Source organism: Monopterus albus, unplaced genomic scaffold (assembly GCF_001952655.1).
Source record: "Monopterus albus unplaced genomic scaffold, M_albus_1.0 scaffold25.1, whole genome shotgun sequence".
Classification (NCBI taxonomy): Eukaryota; Metazoa; Chordata; class Actinopteri; order Synbranchiformes; family Synbranchidae; genus Monopterus; species Monopterus albus.
The window spans coordinates 2,192,200-2,211,097 of NW_018127905.1; the positions used below are offsets into that span (position 1 = coordinate 2,192,200).

At 40.3% G+C, this 18,898-nt stretch overlaps 1 protein-coding gene across 1 annotated transcript in view; it reads right to left on the minus strand.

Annotated features, from left to right (window-relative positions):
- peli3 (pellino E3 ubiquitin protein ligase family member 3) overlaps positions 1-18,898 on the minus strand; it is a 34,232-nt gene extending 15,334 nt beyond the window's left edge. Inside the window, 1 exon segment of the mRNA XM_020594958.1 lies at positions 18,619-18,898. The gene's annotated coding sequence lies outside the window, so the exon portion shown is untranslated.

Here is an 18,898-nt window from a genome sequence, read left to right on the forward strand (position 1 = left end):
GGACCTCTGAGACTATCACAGTGCAGGTGCATTTATATGGAGACTTGATTACACACAGGTGGATTCTATTTATCATCCTTTGTCATTTAGGTCAACATTGGATCATTCAGAGATCCTCACTGAACTTCTGGAGTGAGTTTGCTGCACTGAAAGTAAAGGGGCTGAATAATTTTGCATGCCCAATTTTTCAGTTTTTTATTTGTTAAAAAAGTTTGAAATATCCAATAAATTTTGTTCCACTTCATGATTGTGTCCCACTTGTTGTTGATTCTTCACAAAAAATTACAGTTTTATATCTTTATGTTTGAAGCCTGAAATGTGGCAAAAGGTCGTAAAGTTCAAGGGGGCCGAATACTTTCGCAAGGCACTGTATATGTACAGGTCTCTATTTATAAGTACTTCACTCTAATTTTTTTATCTCTTTTCCTAATGCACATTATTTTGCTTGTCTATATGTACGTACACATTGAGAGCCACTGTACCAGGAAGAACGGAGGGAATTCCACACTGACTGGTAGGAGGAATGTGTTCTTGGGAAACGACAATGGGAACAGCATCCTATGATAGATGGATAAGGTGGTGAGGGTTTAGATCAGCAGCATTATGCAAACAGAGGTCTAAGCATCTGAGTTCCTCCTTGGATCTTGGTTGAGGATGTATGAACAGAGACAGGGACAGGCAACATCCCATTGTCAGAGAAAATGGAAATGATGCAGGCAGCCCGGTTCCCAGGAGTTGCTTCAACCTTTGTTGATAATGTTGATGGTTGCATTGTTGTTAAAGTGGGTGAAGATAGTTTTATGTTGCTTTTCTTGACCCCACAAGATTGCAGTGGCTGTGAAGGGATGGATTTGAATAGACCTGAGGAAGAATATAGAGGTTTTAGGAATTGCCAAACTTTTAATGGTTATGAGTCTGAGAACTGCTTCGAGCCCTATGGCGCCAAAACCCACTGGAGGTGGTGCTAGATTTAATGCTGTGAGGATCTTGATGGACACTGAGGAGGTGATTGGGGGGAGACTAGAGGGAAGTCATTTAGAAGCTGGATGAGGTGTTGAATCCTATAATTGTTCTACAGAATGTGGCACGAGTCCTTGGTGATGGCTTCGAATGGCTTCGGCTGCTGTATAGCTGAACTGAGTCTGACTGTGAAATAAAATAAATGATGGTAAGGTATTCCAAATAGGTGCCAAAAATCTGGATCAAGAGGAAAAGATCTTGAAAGAAGCTGGATATGGCCACCTTAGAGAGCCAGGTGCACCTCACAGTGAGTTTTGAGCATGGGCTGTTGCATATTTCAGAGAATGGTGTCACTGAGAGTGAAATGTGAAGCTCGGGACAGAGCTGCAATGTGAAACTGAGATTTTTATTACAAAGCATTTCTTGCCACAGTATTTCCTGGTGTGACCCTGATGAATGTATCACTGACTTGTTATGTATTTGTAACTTTGTGGGATTGTGGGGGCAGGTTGAGCAGAAGTGTCTTCCTCCACAGAATGAGCAGACATTGAAGAAACGTCATGGTGACGTGCTGTATCTGGTGTCGATATGATCATTATGATTGGAACGACCACCTTATAGGGCAATTGGTGGAGCATCCATTCAGCACCTACATCAGAAGCCGTGGAAACAAGGAATGTTGGTGCTGAATGGATGCTCCTGAACTTCAGATTGAAAATCTCCAATTTAAGCTAAAAACTGAAAAAAAAGATCAAATTGACAATGGACATGTGATACAATTTTATAACAAAACATATTATAGAAAAATCATATGCCAGCAAAAACCGCCACTCATTTGAGTTTGTTACCTGAGACCTAAACCTGTCCTTAAAAAAAAAAGAGGACAAAATTGCAGGAATGTACATATTATAATATTTAACATTTTAAAAACATTTTGTTGTAAACAAATATGGATTGTATATTATCTGACTAGAAGTGAAACAGCTAAGAAAAAATAAAAATGTCCTTGCTGGCGCCGAAAGGCTGCTCACATGCAGCACGGAAACATATAAATTAAAAAATCATTACTTTGCTTTAATGGCTCAAGATTATTTGTAGTTTCAGTACTTAACTACACAAAACAATGTCAAAAGGTAACTGGACTACGTGAATCACTAGGCGAATGCAAATGGAGTACCAGCAAGCTACTGCAAAATGTAGTTAAACTACTAGTTTAATTACATGTACAGTAGCTGCTTTGTGGTTATACAGAAATACACACTTGACAATTAGAATTGTAAGTAAATATTGTTGTAGGCAGCGTTTTAAACATCTGTATATACTGTATGTGTGTATATATGGGATGTACATTTTGTCTTTTTTATGACACACTGTGTAGACATGTACTTTGTTTTACAGTGATAAAGCTTCTCATGGCCTTAATCACTGGATGGAGTTATCTAACCTTGCAGATTAATCCACAGGGCTGTAATATGTTAACCTTATAATATGATAAAAATATTGATTTGAAATCCAAAAATCCAGCTGTGCTAAATGTTATGTGTATACAGAGGTCATTTGCTGTATGTGCACGTTGGACACTATTTATTGGAAACGAGTTGTTATGATGTAAGTAGGCTATTTTAAATTAAAAAGAAATGTAGATGATAGTTGCTGATATATCAGGCTCTAATGTAAGGCCATTCATTTACAGTGATTCATTTATACTCCATAGTACCCTCAGAATCTAATTCAGGAACAATTGTCTGAATGTGTGTTATTCCTGTAACACACCATGGGTGGCCAGCTTCAGTCCTTGTGATGTTGGCTCTTCTGCTAATCGTCATCCTTTCATGTGACTGAAGTGCTTTCTGTTTGCTGACCCAGGGCCTTTACTGAACAGTGATCCAGCATCTTCCTCAAAGGCAGTTAAACTGATACCTGCCTCTGTGAACCCTGTTCATATTTTATGATGGCCGGCTGTGCTGCACTATTGCACTCGTGATGATAAATGACACTTTGTGTACGTTGGCGAGTGATATGGAGCCCAGAAAGATGGAGTGCTGGAAAAAAAGAGAGCACGGGCTCTTTGTAGGCTCTTACAGTTGACAAACTGTCCTCTCTGAGATTCTTAACAAAACCCAGAGGGTGTACAACCTTCCCTGTGGAGCAGCCGCCAAACAGAGCTGGAGCAGGTTCACTATTACTGCCTTTTTATAAAGGTTTTATTACAACAGCTTTCAAAGAATTTGATTGTGAGGCTGTCAAATGAATTTAAGGCCCAGGAATTAAAACCCACTGGGTTCAACACACAATTTGTTGATAACAGAAATCAACAATACACTAGCAAAATGTCCAGTGACAAACATTTAATTAACTTGCATGAGAGTGCAGGAAATATAAATATAAAAACAATTGGGATTCCACTGACTCACTATGTAGATATTTTGACATTTATTTTACACAAGTCAAACAAAGCTCAGTCCCTGTCTCTGCACACAGGTTCTAAACCAGTTCTTAATACTCAAGCCTATTATTAATCAAAGTGGGTGAGGCCACCTACGTGGTGGAAAGTGAGTGGTGCAAAAGCATGACAAAGCCCTACAAGCTTTGTTCTCCCTTAGAGCAGATTAGATAATCATGCAGGGAATGTAAACGCAATAATACAAAACCACTATCCCAAGTATGGATGCTCATTTCTTCCTTGCTGTGTGATGTTTGTCCACTGGCATTAAGGAATAGTCCTTTTACATCATCAACCACACACAACAAACCCATACAGACACGCTACCCATGCTTGAACTGCACAGTCATTATTAGATGTGATCAAATTTTGGCCATCTAAAGAGGTGCGACGAGGAGAAAAGCTCCTCATAATCAGATGATGGATGGCAGTAGACAGATTCAGGCAGCCAGTGGCCATTTCATTACCCAGCCTCTCTGTTGCCCTGGATGGATATTGAGTGGTGGTAGTGATGCAGAGGTGGAGGCAGAGCAGACTCAGGGGAGGCTGCATGGACAGAAGCAAATGAGGGGAGTGGGAGAAGCATAACACAAAGAGAAAAATAAGAAACAGGAGGGAGTGCTCCCTCTGGGTGGCAGAACACTGCGCTGTTTGTGGGGAACTTCCAGGGGCCTCTCAGTCTTCAGAGGGGACATTATGTTAAAATGTATCACTTATTTTATATGCATTCATAGTCTCAAAAGGATTTATCATAACATTTAAATGTCAAAATTCACCTTAATAGCACATTTTCAAGTTGGTGTGCCCTGGACTTTTTCTTTTAATACCAAGCAATGATCCAATATTAGTGCCCTCTTCTTAAATGTAAAGTCTGTGTGGAGCTCATTTATGTGTGATAGCATGAGGCCAGGGATTGATGTGGATGAAAAACTGGATTTAATAATGATTGGTCATGTACCTGAGGTTGGTATCCATCCTCACTGCCAGCCTAATGCATCACATTCTTACTTCCCCTAGGAAAACATGTTCCATGCTATCAGGACCTTGGCAAGCTACTAGGTAAAAAAAAATCATGCCAGAGTCCCTTTATAATTTTCTAGATGGCCTGGCTAGTTTTGTAAACAAAGCCACATTTTAAGCCTAACAAATCATACTTCATTCTTGACCTTGTTAATCATAGTCTGAACTCCCAGTCAGAAAGAGAGAACCTCAAGCAAGTCTACTTGCCAATTTGATCACTTTTGAAAAGCCCCTACTGCTGAGAGCGCTTGTTATTCAGTTTGTAAAGGAGTAACTTTGGTCAGTGTCTGAAATCAGCTACCCCAGTGCAAGCTGCTGCTAAAAGTTTTGGGGTCACGGGCGGAGTCAAGTGGGTGCCACCCCTGCAGAGTCAAATTGTGACAGTATTTATGAATAAAAAAATGAAAACTAACAACTAATTGTTGCCGTCAACCCTGTGATAGACTGGCGACCTGTCCAGGGTGTGCCCCGCCTCTCACCCAGTGTCAGTTGGGATTGGCAATTTGATTCTGTATAATTTATTATTTCATGCAGTAGACATAGGGGTTTAATTTACTTTTTACATGTATTTCAAATGTGTCACCCCTCTCTGAATTTGTGCCACAGCTTGGGCACCCCATATAACATTTTCTATATCTGTCCCTCTTTGGGGGATGTTAGAGATACCACATACACAAAGATGTGAAATGGCAGAAATATTTTGAGCATCCAGTGTTCCAAAACTGCCGTTCACTTCCTGAATATACTGTAGATGCAGTTTAGGGACTGACAGTTCCATGACTTAGCTGGACATAAACTCCTCCTGAATCATTAGTACAAATTGTGACCATGTCTGATGTCCAGAAAGTACACGTCTGTATATGAGCAGGGGTCAGCTATGACTCCCAAGGTGCATATCTATATAACTGGTATGTCACCTACATTAAAATTTTGTTGTATGTGCCACTAAAGGCCTCAGTATACTTTAAATATAGTGCTTGTTGGATCAACTCACAGCGATAGCCACTTAGTGCCTTCAAATATGTCCATTTGGAAAAGGCATTAACATTTTTTTCTTTAGATGTGGAAAGGCAAAGCGTTTCTACTTTGTAAAAACCCTATTTTGATTAGCTTTAATGTTTTTCACCTTAGGACTCGATGTCAGTTTTAGATGATTTTGGCAGTTATAGTATGGTGTTTTGTTTCCTTGGATCAAAGACATAAAGATTTACTGCAGCTCCAATTCCCTGCCTAGCCTCTACATTCATGCAATAGTGTCTGAGGCTCATGGGTGTGATAGCTTCACCATACCGTGTCAAAAGTGATAGAAAAAACATCTATCACTGAAATTAAGTTTGAATAATTAAACCCGATACCACAATATACCTATAGTACTGTTTAGTTATATGTGGGATTATCTCAATGTAGAGAAACATTGATGATATACAGTTGAAGTCAGAAGTTTATATATACTTAGGTTGAGGTCATGTTAACAAACTCTCATTTTGGCAAGTTGGTTAGAACATGTACTTTATGCATGGCACAAATAGCTGACTCCCAAAGTTATGGCAAAATGGCTTAAGAACAACAGAGTCAAGGTATTGGAGTGGCCATCACAAAGCCCTGACCTCAATCCAATAAAACATTAGTAGGCAGTACTGAAAAAGAATGTGGATGCAAGGAGGCCTCCAAACTTGAATGAATTCCATCAGTTCTATCAGGAGGAATCGGCTGAAATTCCATCAACTTACTGTAAGAGGCTTGTGGACGGCATCTTGAAATGTTTGACCCAAGTTAACCAATTTAAAGGCAATGACTCCAAATACTAACCAAGTCTATGTAAACTTCTGACCCACTGGGAATGTGATGAAAGAAATAAAATCTGAAATAAATCTTTTTCTCTACTATTATTCTGACATTTTACATTAAAGCAGTGATCCTAACTGTCCTAAAACAGGGAATGTTGAGAGGATTAAATGTCAGGAGATAAAACCGAGTTTAAATGTATTTGGCTAAGGTGTGTGTAAACTTCTGACTTCAACTCTACAGTAAGTAAATGAGGAATGGAAAACTCAGAAAAGGGAATTTAAAGTGGATCACACTACGTCTGGAACCAAAAACTCCTTGAAAATTGCAGCCCTTTTGTCAGACTGTAAGCTGTGGTTGTGCAGACCGTGCACATCATGCATACCTATTGATCGATACAGTTTCTATCAGGAATTTGAAATGGAAAAAAAAAAAGTTACTCACACACACATACACACTGACCAAATATTCAAGAAACAGGCCAGCAAACATCTCTGAACTACATTTTGGTTTATAAAAGGTCGGAGTCCAACAGTCAAAGTCTATCAGCTTTTTTAATAAAAGCTATTACCACAGCACAACAGCAGAGATGATAATTCAGCTTGTCTGAACATACATTTCTCAGACTCACTGTAAATTATCTCACTGAGTAGAATTACCATGAGGATAATCTATAAAAGCAAAAGAGGCATGACTTCCATGGGTGGATGGATAGATGCAGACACGAAGGAGGAAGAGAAGTGGGAGACAGAAGAGGTAGAAGAGGGGGAGGAGTGGGCAAGGAGAGGTGAAGGAAGGAAATGAAAAGAGGGGCTGATGGGAGATGCTGCGGGTCCAAGCTGTGAATGTATCTGTGTGGATGGCAATAGAGGAGGGAAATGAGGAAGAGGAGACCAAGGTGGAGGGTGTGTGTGCCACTGTGTGTGTATGTGTGTTGGGGAGTATGTGTCAGCAAGTCCATGTGCGGAAGTGGCAGGCTTTGGCAGGGTGATGGATTGCCTGTTCTGTGCCACGCATTTTCTAATCAACCCACAGCCACAACCTGGGGGTGGAGAGAGACAGAGAGAGAGAGAGAGAGAGAAACAAAGAAAAAGCATCTGACAAAAGAACGAGAGAATAATAGAAAGTAATAGACAAAGAGAATGCAGTCCATAGGAACAGAGTGGAGTGCTGTTGCTGGTGCTCAGGCTAAACACTCCCTCATACAGAGTATAACACAATACAGAACACCACCCTGTACCAGGGAAAACCTACCGACCGCAACCATGCAACATAATACACTGTATCACAACATTACAATACAGAATCACTGCATCAATCACAAGAAAGTGTAATCCCAAATGTGACAGATGTATCGTACAGTAGCAGAAATAATACACTACAATGCAATATATATAGCACTGCAACAAAGCCCTGCACAAAACAATACACGATGCATCAGCGTCTCTACATCACAACATAACTATAGACATCAAGATTTTTAAAATAATTCAGGTTTTTAACAACCTGGGTCTTATTTTCATATTTTACTGCATTTGTTACTGGGTTTTTGGACAAAAGGATTAATTGATCAATCAAAAAACTAATTAATTGGTGACAAAAATAATGACAGTTCCCACATCCTTCGTACGTAACCCCTCTCACTGGGGTTACTTATATAGTAGCATTCCAATAGTTCCCTGTTCTCTTCTCTTGTCCATGAATGTCTTGTTCCAGTAGCCCTGGTTCCTCATCACCTGACACAGACCTTGTAGACCCAGGTGACATCTGAGCCGGTGTGACTCTAATTTTTCCAGCTCTCATTACCCCATAAGGTAGGTAGGTAGCATTAAGCACCTTGCCTAAGGACCCAGGTGGGATATTGACCAGAGTTCAAACCCCTGACCTTGTGTACCAAAGTCAGTGGTGTTACCCACTGAGCTATCCCATCAGCTGGGGTCTACCATACCAGGCAGAACCCCAGGTACAGGCTGTGCAAAGATGCCCCTGAGACAATCCAGCACATAACAGCAGGGTGCAAGATGATAATAGGCAGGGCATACATGGAACACCATAACCAAGTGGCTGGCATAGTGTACAGAAACATCTGTGCCGAGTACAGGCTGGAAGTCCCAAAGTCAAAATGGGATACACCTCCAAAGGTGGTTGAGAATGACCAAGCTAAGATCCTGTGGGACTTCAAGATACAAACTGACAAACTGGTAATGGCCAACCAACCGGACATAGTAGTGGTGGACAAACAGAAGAAGAAGGCCGTAGTGATAGATGTAGCAATTCCCTGTGGTAATAGGAACATTGGGGGCTGTGACCCCCAAACTGGGAGAGTGGCTCCAACAGATCTCAGGAACAACATCTGAGATCTCTGTCCAGAAGAGTGCAGTGATAGGAACAGCTAAGATACTGCGCAGGCCCCTCAAGCTCCCAGGCCTCTGGTAGAGGACCCAAGCTTGTGGGGAATTATTTTTTTCTATATATATTTATATATACATGCTGTACATATAAATATAGTCCAACTGGCAAATTAACTTTGTAGTCAATTATGGGCTCATGACAAAATCCCATACAATATTCCTGCTATTCAACCAGTTTAAATACACATTGACATATTTTTTTATTTCTGTCTTTGCATGTATTCTTACATTGCTGGTAAGTCAAATAGAAGGTGTGATTGTCTGATTAAATTTAATTAAATAATAATAACAATAAGAGCAGATGTATTTTTAATCAAACATGTAACAGTGTAAAACAACAATTTATACACAGATGGCAAGTGTATGTTGCCATGTTGAATGCCTCACAGACAGGCAGAGAGCACGTCTGTTGCACATTATGTAACACTTTATACTGTTCAAATCCTACAAGCCAGTGCAATAATGGGTTACGTTACCCTCTCCCAGTACCAAACCAAGCCTCCACACTTTCCTTTTCTTTCACTTTTCTCTTTGTGCTTATATTGAGGTTTTTTTTTTTCCAGCCATTCATTCTAAATGAGACCGGGCTTTGCAGCCCTGTGGTCCCCCTGAAGTTTGTTAGATTCCAAAACCTCCGAGCTACACTACAGATGTATTTATACAAAGCTGAGGAATGTTGTGCAATGCTATGCAAATAAAGTGTGAGCGACAGCCAGGTGAGAGCCAGTCACGATCATGTTATTTCCAGCGGAAACCGAAGCACAGTTATTCAATATATATATGTCTGTGCCACCTGTTCTCATCAAGGATGTATAATGGAGAATATGTAGGAAAGATACATTTGTGGGGTGAAGGCATAGCTAGCTAGCAAACTGTAGGCTGTATTAGGTGTAGTAGCTCATGATAAAACAGGAGAACTGGCTCTACAGGAGGATTTTATCAACGACCGCTGAGTGAGATTAGAAATAAGGTTTTAGTGTTTATGGAACTGCTTCTCACACATGTACACACACACGGAGCTGCTGTCAAGCGGTGGGGACAGGGAGTCCAGGAGAAGTGAAACTGAAGTTTACAATATCTATGCTCTTTACTCTACATACAATGAGACCTTTGTGACCAAAGGCGCCCCTTTGAGTAATTCAATACACTTGCTAAACAAGCATAAACTTGCAGAGAGCCCACAGTTTAAACTTTGCCTGCAATCTGTGATTGTGATTGTTAGGCTAATAGTTAATAGCTATCTTAACTGTGGTGCTTTGTCCAGTGCAGCAGCTGCACAGGCTGTGATAAAAACATTTGGCTTGTAATGTAAAGGAAAATATTCATTTAGCTAACAACAATTTTTTGAGCATTTTTTTGCATTAAAGCAACTAAAATAATCCTGAGCAAGGTGAAAGAAATCACTTCATATGAACTTTTAAATATGGGAATTTTTTATTTCATCGTCATTTTAAGACACTCAAAGTATGAGCATTTGTTGGAAATTCCATCAGCATAGGCCTGTTCATTTCTTAGTGATTCTATTCAACAGCTCATTGGTAGGAATAAAAGAATCAGAGCTGTTCTTGAGAATTGTTTTTTTCCCTTTGTACCCAAATTTAACTGCCTGTGTTCTAAATATGCTCCACTGAGAGACAGAATAGCAGTGGTCGAGCAAGCTAGCATGTAAACGAAGAGAGAGGTGCTAGTGCAACAAAGCAGTAAATCAGAGAAACAAAACTTCATTTTCTGATTGTTTCACAATGGTTAAGTACAAATAAACACAGCCACACATCCACACAGGAAGCATTTTATGTCAATTCAGCATTGACTGTATTAAAGACGAACAGCCTGACAGCTTCCAGAAGTGAAGCCACTGCAAGTTGATTGCCCTCTGGTGGCTAGTTGCAGTGTAGGTCATAAATCATGACCCCTCCATGTTAGTGCATGGTACAAGAGTTTAACTAAAAACTCAAAGTACAAATCAAATACATTTTTCTCTGAGATGATTTCTGTCGTATTTGGCAGATACCGTATTATCACACTAACGTGTTTGAATGGTCATTTTTCTGGTAAATTAGTTTTAATAAATCATTTGATGAATTAAAAAGGAGAATCTGGTTGCAAAATGCCAAGATGTCAGTCACTGTATTCACAGTATTTTGTCTTCACTTTTGTGTAGTGGAAGAAAGTGGTGACATGACATCCATATTTACAGTATACACAGCCAATGGAATGCAGCCAAACAGAAGGTTTCATCCCCATCTCCTCTGCTGTGAATAATTTCTGCACTGCACCTTGTGTGTGTAGCTAAGGCCCACAACACTGAAGTCCCTGCCAGAGCTACACTTTAGTGATGCTTACATAACCCTCCCCTTGCACTACCACCAGAATGAAAGCTTACAGCTGGGGAAAGCGACAGAGACAGCTGGGTGAGAGCCTGATGGTAGAGACTTGGAGCCAGGCTCAAAGCTGTTACCATTTTCATCTGTAGGAAGTTTTGACATTTTTTCAGGTGGCAAAGTAACCACATAGACTGAGATTATGTGGTCAGTCTATCCAGGTAATGCTAATTTAGAATTTGTTCTGTTCTGTTTTATTAATTTAAGAATACTGTGACTTATCTAATCAACTGTAGCCATTTCTTTTTCTCCTTCCCATCACAAGAAAAGTGGTAAAATGACAGCTGACTCAGTTTGGACCCAAAAACAGAATGTTACTTCACCATTTAACAAACAAATAGCTGTGTTTCCACTTTTTGATGATAATCATTTTTATTGGCCAAGCATCTTACACACACAAGGAATTTGCCTCCGCTACAGAACCGAGGATGACCGCACTACCTTCTGAAGCCACAGGAGGAACCTAATGAGCTGGACACTTTGGGCTTCCTTAACCGTCACCCAGCAGAACCTCACGGGTCATTACAAGCCATCCTACTTTATTTTTTTGCTGTATTTATTGCTGAATCAGTCTCTGGTTACACACTGACTCATAACCAAGCTGAGGATGTGAAGGATCACTCCACAGTACAGCAATCAGCCAGTAACAGTTAAGCAATGTTTAGCAGGTAGCCTATGTTTACCATGTTTGCCATTTTCGTTCAGTGTGTTAGCATGCTAACATGTTATAACTAGCACTAAACCCAGACCAGAGACTGATAGGAATTCATTAGTTTCAAGTGGTTTTAGCCAAATTAATAAATTAATTAATAAATGTAACCAATTGATATTGTGAATTTATACATCTTGATACTTTCTGTATCATAATAGTTAGTTGCTTTGTAGGGTTATGCACTGTACTTCACTCTATGTACTAAGGTAAGTAGTAAGGCAACACAAAATGAGGAAAAAGATTGAGAAATAATAAAGAAGGACAGTTCACATGGCCCTTGTTTGATACACTACTTAATCCTGGGATAAAAGTGAAAGGAAATGTAAAGGACTCTCATCGTTGTTCTCTCCTGTCATCATTAAGAACTAGTTACTGTGCTTCAAGTCAACAAGAGAGACAGCCAAGAGAAATGCCAATGCACACCACTATTCTATCATCATGGTTTCCTGAAGTTTATTGTTTTTTTGACTGATATACAGAATTTATGAGGGATAGTCAGTGAGCACTTTGTTGCCCTGCTGTCTAGATGTCTGATTAATGCCAGTGACTCAACAATTATTTAACCAGGTGCTGAGATCTTACAACTAAAAGCTCAGCGATGGGCTCAGTGGCACACTGTGATTGCATCAGACTTGTTACTGTGCAAAATAAAGTATGACAGCTGATTGTGAGCCATCTAATAAGCACAGTTTATAATTCTGACAACTGGAAATGAGTCAGCGGTTTTGAAGCATGTAATAGGTAATAGGTTTACTTCAAGCAATACTGCTTCTACCCCAAATCCCCAGCCTTCTTGAGGGAAAGTGAAGGGAACTGAGCTGGAGGAAAGATTTTAGATTTGGCAGTGCTGTTGGGTGCCAAAATCAAGGAGCACATCTTAAATGTTAGCCTTTTAACCTAAATTATATTTCCAGTATACAGAGTGCCATAGTAGTCAGTACTAAAACCTGGAACAGAGTTAGCATTTTCACACTTCTGGTTCCCTCACCCCCAGGCCAATGGGTTTTTGGTTAGGTGCCTAAAATAAGGTCTGTGGTTAATACAAGGTCAACACATTTTCATGTTTTGTTCTGTGACATAAAATACACCAGTAACTATCCTACTCGTGATTTTTAATGCTTTCATGTGTCTTATAAAAGATGGTTGCTAACAAGTGGCTAAATGAGACTACAGAGGCTGTCTCGGATGTTACACATCATGGAGACTCATCTGCTCACCAGCAAATTGTGCATGGGAAAGCTATAATACAAAACTGACCGTGCCATGATCACTAGCTAGATCAGGTTTCTGGGATTGAAATGAAATTACAAGTTGGAAGCTGTGGTGGTGAGGCTAAAGTCATGGGACCATAGTGTGGTTTGTTTATAGCCTAACAATAGCATGTGTGTGTTCACCTGTGAATATTATCTTGCTGAACAAAACCTGTAAGTGTCATAAACTTCTGTTTGTCACGTATTTTGTTTTCTGCAATAATCCAAAAGCCTATGGAAAAATCCCATTGGCTTTTTGTTGAGGGAACCAGGATGATGCTAACTCCTGAGTTGGCCTACAAGAATACATCATCCATTAGGCACTCTATTACATCTTGGTTCCTGTTGCTAACGATCATTTGCTGCCAAGGAAATCAGTGTACATACAAATATGGCAAGTATTATAAGTCAAAGTTAAAGCAGAAAGTTGGCCTGTTGGAAGTGGGTCCTGCATGCCCACAGAAAAGTCTGGTAAAAATATTTTGCACAGTTACGTCACAAAAAACACTTTTTCTTTCATACTTTCATACACAGGACACATGTTTTTCAAAAACACAAGTACTGGCCTTCTCTGATTGGTTAAGAGTGTTATTCTGGTAAAAAAGCTTTAGAAGGGAATCTGTCTGCACTGCTGCCAGGCTGTTTGATGGGTCTGGGTAGCAGGAGCCTTTTACAGCAATTCTCCCCATTAAGATAAGCTTTTGTTTTTATTAACAAAATATATTATAAAATTCTTCAACATTTTAAGGAAAGTCCACCAAATTAATTGAAAAGTGACCTAAATCTGCCTCTCCTTAATATTTTCCTCTATCCACTCATTCCAACCAGTTGAGGCAGAAGGCCACCCACCTGAAATGCACCTAGTTTTTTGAGACGTTTGCCAGCTATGTGATTTGCATACTGACAACTATGGGTGAACAATTCATCCTTTTCAAATTGAAAATTGCAAATTAACATAATGCAATTTTCATGTCTTTATGCAAATAACAGTTATAGGAGAAGGTCAGTATGTAATAATTCCGCCCAGTAGGGTATACTCAATCACATGGAAATCCAAAGTCTGTGTTGAAAATCTTGGCACTTAGACAACCCCTAATGAGCCCTTCTTACCCTCAATGACCTCCCATTCCCTCAATAAAATGTTTCCACCTTAAAAGAGAATTGGCTTCATACTGAACTAGATTTAAATCTGACTTTAAATAACCACATTTTACAAGCAGTTTAAACTATTGTGTTATTTTAAATCTCCCCTTTCTGTTATTGTAGGCTCACCTCCTCTCAGTTTGACCCCAGGCTCTATAAGAGCTTGACAGGTGGGCTGATACTGTGTTATCTAATCTTGCTGTCCTGCACAATTTCTCTCTCTCTCTCTCTCACACACACACACAGAAAATCTTATTTTAAGATGTGATTTTGGAGATTACAATCATCCTGTATTTATCTCACAAACATTAATTCTATTGTGTATATTCCTTTCCATATAAGGCAGTTACAAAAAGCAACAATACGTACCTTTTCTATATTAAAATAACAGCTTCAAAATCATTTTGATGGCAGACTGACTTCTAATAAGGTGAATGGCATCTCTGCTATTGCCACTGTGTGTCTGGATCATCTGTTACTGCACTATGTAACTTTGGAACACCTTCGCGCAGACCTCTTTCGAGAACTGCGTAATGCTCTACAGCACCAGACTCTTCCGCTAGCTCAGTATTCTTATGGGGTTCATACATACAAAGACAAATCCTTGGGCATTTTTTGAGTTCAGATTTTTTTTCATGTGAGAAAGTAAGCCTTTAGATTATGAATATGTGGTCAGTCTATCCAAATAAGACCAATTTGGAAATTTACTCTGATGTTTTTGGCGCTGTGAGGACCTGCTAGTAGACCAAGCTCCTGTCCTCCCCAGGAGTTTGGACTTAAAGTTCAGACCTACTATCCTACTACAGTCACATACTGCGATTGTGAATAAGCTGTGCAACAGGACATGGAATAAAGCCCACACATAGCAGTACGTAGTATGGCATATAGTCAGGAGACATCTGTCTCATGGACATATGGCTATAACCTGTCCAGCCAAAGCATGTAAAAAACGTGCACAACACAACACACCTCCAGAACTACAACATGTTCAGAGCCCAGTGACAGTCAAGAAGAAGAGAAAAAGACAGAGCAAGACATCGGACAGGAGTAAATATTGGACTGACTTTTACTCACTGGCGAGAGCTAAAATAACTTTGTCCAGGTGATTAACTGTTAATAGCTACTGGCCTGATGTTAGCTGTACAGATCTGCTAACACGAAAACAACACAACCCCTACAGCAGAGTGTATGTCCCTGCTGATGTTATTTATGAAATACTGCAATGTAGGCTGTAACCCTGTTGATGTAATCCCCTGTAGTTTTGTAGTTTTTCCCGGATGTAAAAACTCATCTACCTCAGTCCCCAAAATAAATCAGTTAATCTCACACAAGAAAGTCTGTCCAGTCTTTGTCACTGTCAAGCCAAACAAACCTATGCAATTAGCAGTCTAACAAAACCATCTCAGCTAGCTTGTAATAAATTACACTGCCCAGTGTATATTATGTGCAGTATGAGCCTATATTGTGTTGCACATTCAAACGCTTAGCAAACTGTCTAAAAGTACAAGCAGCATTTAAGTAAAACTAAAAAAACTTCAGTGTCACAATAAGTAAAACAGCAACTGTCATTTTATTTATACAAAATACTGTAATATTACTTTACCACTCTTTGGCTTCTGATTTTTTCTTCCTTGGTTCAGTAACTTCAATTTGTAAACAAATGCACATGTACCGCTGTCCATGAGGAAGGGGGGGGGGGGGAAGCACAACTAGAATTTACAACAGTTGGGTACAACTCCCACTCAGCAGCTGTAGGGGGAGACAAAATGAAAAGTTGTGTATCGTTGCTTTAATGCAGGGGAGGCCAATTCCAGTCCTCGAGGGCCGCTGTCCTGCTTGTTTTCCAACTATCCCTGCCTGATCTGCTGATTACCTGGCTCAGGTGTGTTCAGTCAGTCAGAAGCTGGAAGATACCATCTTAGATGAAAGTGGAGTGAGGAAAGATAAAGTGAATTGGTAGGCAAGCTCCAGCAGCCCATGAAGCAGCGGAACCTCATACCAGCACTGGCCGCTACCGCAAGAGACAGAGGTGGTGTGATAGGAAGCAGAAACAGGGTAGTCATGGAGGGCTAACAGCCAATGTAAAGGGTAAGTCCTGCAGAATGGAGCTTTCATCCGTTCTGCTTGCTGACGTCTACTTCGTGTAGAATAAAATGCACTACCTAAAGCTGGATTTAGCAACTAAACAGGAGCTGAGAGACTGCTGAGACATTATTCTAACCGAGACATGGTTAAATCCAGCTGTTCCTGATGATGCTGTTAACATGGATGGGCTAACAGTATTTCGGTTGGACAGGAGTTGTGCTCTCACTGGTAAATCCTGGGGTGGTAATGTTTACATCTATACTAATAGATGGTGCAATAATACCAAAATGGTCTCAAGTCTGTGCTCTTCTGACATAGAGCTCCTGACTGTTAAATGTAGACCTTTTTATCTGCCTAGGGAGTTTACTACTGTCATCATCATTGCCATTCCACCCAGTACAAACATGAAAGAGGCCCTGAGTGTTCTCTACCTTTCTAGGATATACACATTATGCTTTGGTAGAAAAAAACCCTGCACTGTAAATACAGTAAAACTTATTGGGGTGCCTTTAAAGGTGCCTTAACTAATTTCTTTTCAGCTGCTAGAGAGTCTAATGAAACTCAAAACAAACTGACATTTTGGTGCCCAGCAACAACGTAAATTATGGATGCCTGGTTGGGACAAACTGTAGAAAATGCAGCCATCAGTTCGAAGCTACCATTAGCTGACTAAGGAGTCCTGGCTCTATGGCAGCATTGCAGCAGCACATCAAGTGACAAGGTTGACAGTGAGGAGGCACAAAACAATAACAATACAAAGCTTTCATTTCTCTCAAATTACTCTAAAGGTAATATCCTGACCATGCTAGGTTGCCATTATTACCATAACAACACATTAGCTTTAGATGCTAATGCACCCAGAAGGAAGAACGTCACGCGAATCAAATCTGACTCCTTTGGCTGCTTTTAACCGTCTCCATCTCAACAAGCCAAATCAATATTAACCTTCATTTTTGATCTTTCTTTGTCCCACTGTGTAAAAGAACTTGATATCTTTTGTCTGGCAGCCACTGTTTTGGACTTTTAGCTGCCAAGAGCTCTTCCTGTTTGAATTGGCTACTTGTGGTTCGAAAAATGCTTCCTATAACCTTCATTAGGTGGCAGGCGGGACTAATGTCCAGACTGATAATGAAAACAGAGGGTGGAGTAGCAGGAATAACAATAGAAGGGCTGTATGCAGCCAAGTGTCATGGAGGAGGGTAGTATAGCTGAGAGACACCACACCATATCTTGTCCCAATTTTTACTGTATTCATCAGACAATTTGTAAAATCTTACGTAATCCACCTTTAAAGTTAGCCTGGGTACCCTTAAAATGTGTAATGCTATGTTTCTGAATAAAATTCTAAATGACTGTAATGTTCCCCAGACTTATCAGAATAAATTACTTCAGGTTAACAGGTTTTTAGAGACATCAGCAGATTTGTAGACAACAGTGACTGTTCCATTTGCTTTTACATATTCTGACTTCACCATCCTGATCCTATTACAGGTAGTATCCCCACCAAGGTGCTATGTTTTAGGGTTGGGGTTACTGTCATGCCAGTAAAGTATCATTTTTCCATCAAGAAACAACTATGACTCTCAGCAAACTACAATATTTTGGTTCATGAATAACACTGTACTGTGAGCCATTTTGAGCTCATTTTACTCAAGCAAGTCTGGAACCATCTAGAAGCTGGGAAATGTTACAAGAAAATGTTAATGCGCCAGAAATGCTTTATGTCTGGTCCAGGGTGATTCAAACATGGCCTCTATCTGTTATTTCTGCTCTGTCTGTGCGGATTGCAGCGCATTACGTTTTCCAAAGGATGTGAAGTGGATCGACGCATATTTCTCTCTTTTAAGAATATGATGATGTAGTAACCTGATCGGATTTGGCCATATCGAAGAAAATGAGGGAAAACGAGAAATTAGTACACACAACCTATAGTTTCTTCCTCTTTTGACAAATAAACATCTGGGTTAAACAGCTTATTGTGCCATTGTAAAGCGCATGCAGGCTGCGTGTGTAGGCTACACAGGGGATTCCACCGCACAGCAACACGCATATAGGGAAGACATCACCACACACACCCGCCTTACGCACAAACACACATTTCCCTGTCACACACACAGCAGCAGCAGTTATCTAGAGGTAAATAATAGAAGGTTTATGAGCATGAATAAGAGCAAAATTCGTTTAAAAAGCTCTATTTTGCAGCACTTCCATTAGTTGGACATGACTTACCAAATCTATTTACCTCATAAAGACGTAAATAAAGGTTATAAAGTCAGCATCCACTAATAACCACGACGTCGTTCACCGCACTACAAGAGCATTAAAGCAGACAACAGGCCAGCTGGCGTCTCCTGCCATCTGCTCTTTTGTGGATGGATCTGTTCTATTAAGACAGGTGGTGGGGCAAATCAGATAAACAGGCCCGTACCCGTTGATGTTTGCCAATGGAGATCCGGTACCGGCTCGGATCGGCGTGTAATTCCTCCCTTTGGATGTGAGTACGTGTGTGCGGGTTGTGTCAGTCCCCGTAAGGCCTTTGAAGCATAAAGACGGAGAGTAGGAGACTAGAAGAAGAAGATGATGATGATGAGGATGAGGCGCAGAGCATCTGGAGCCGTAGCATCGCCTCTCCTCCGTTCACGTTACACAGGAGACTGATTCATGTTCCTTCCTCTCGACTATAACAGCAGACAGTCTGATGTCACGCC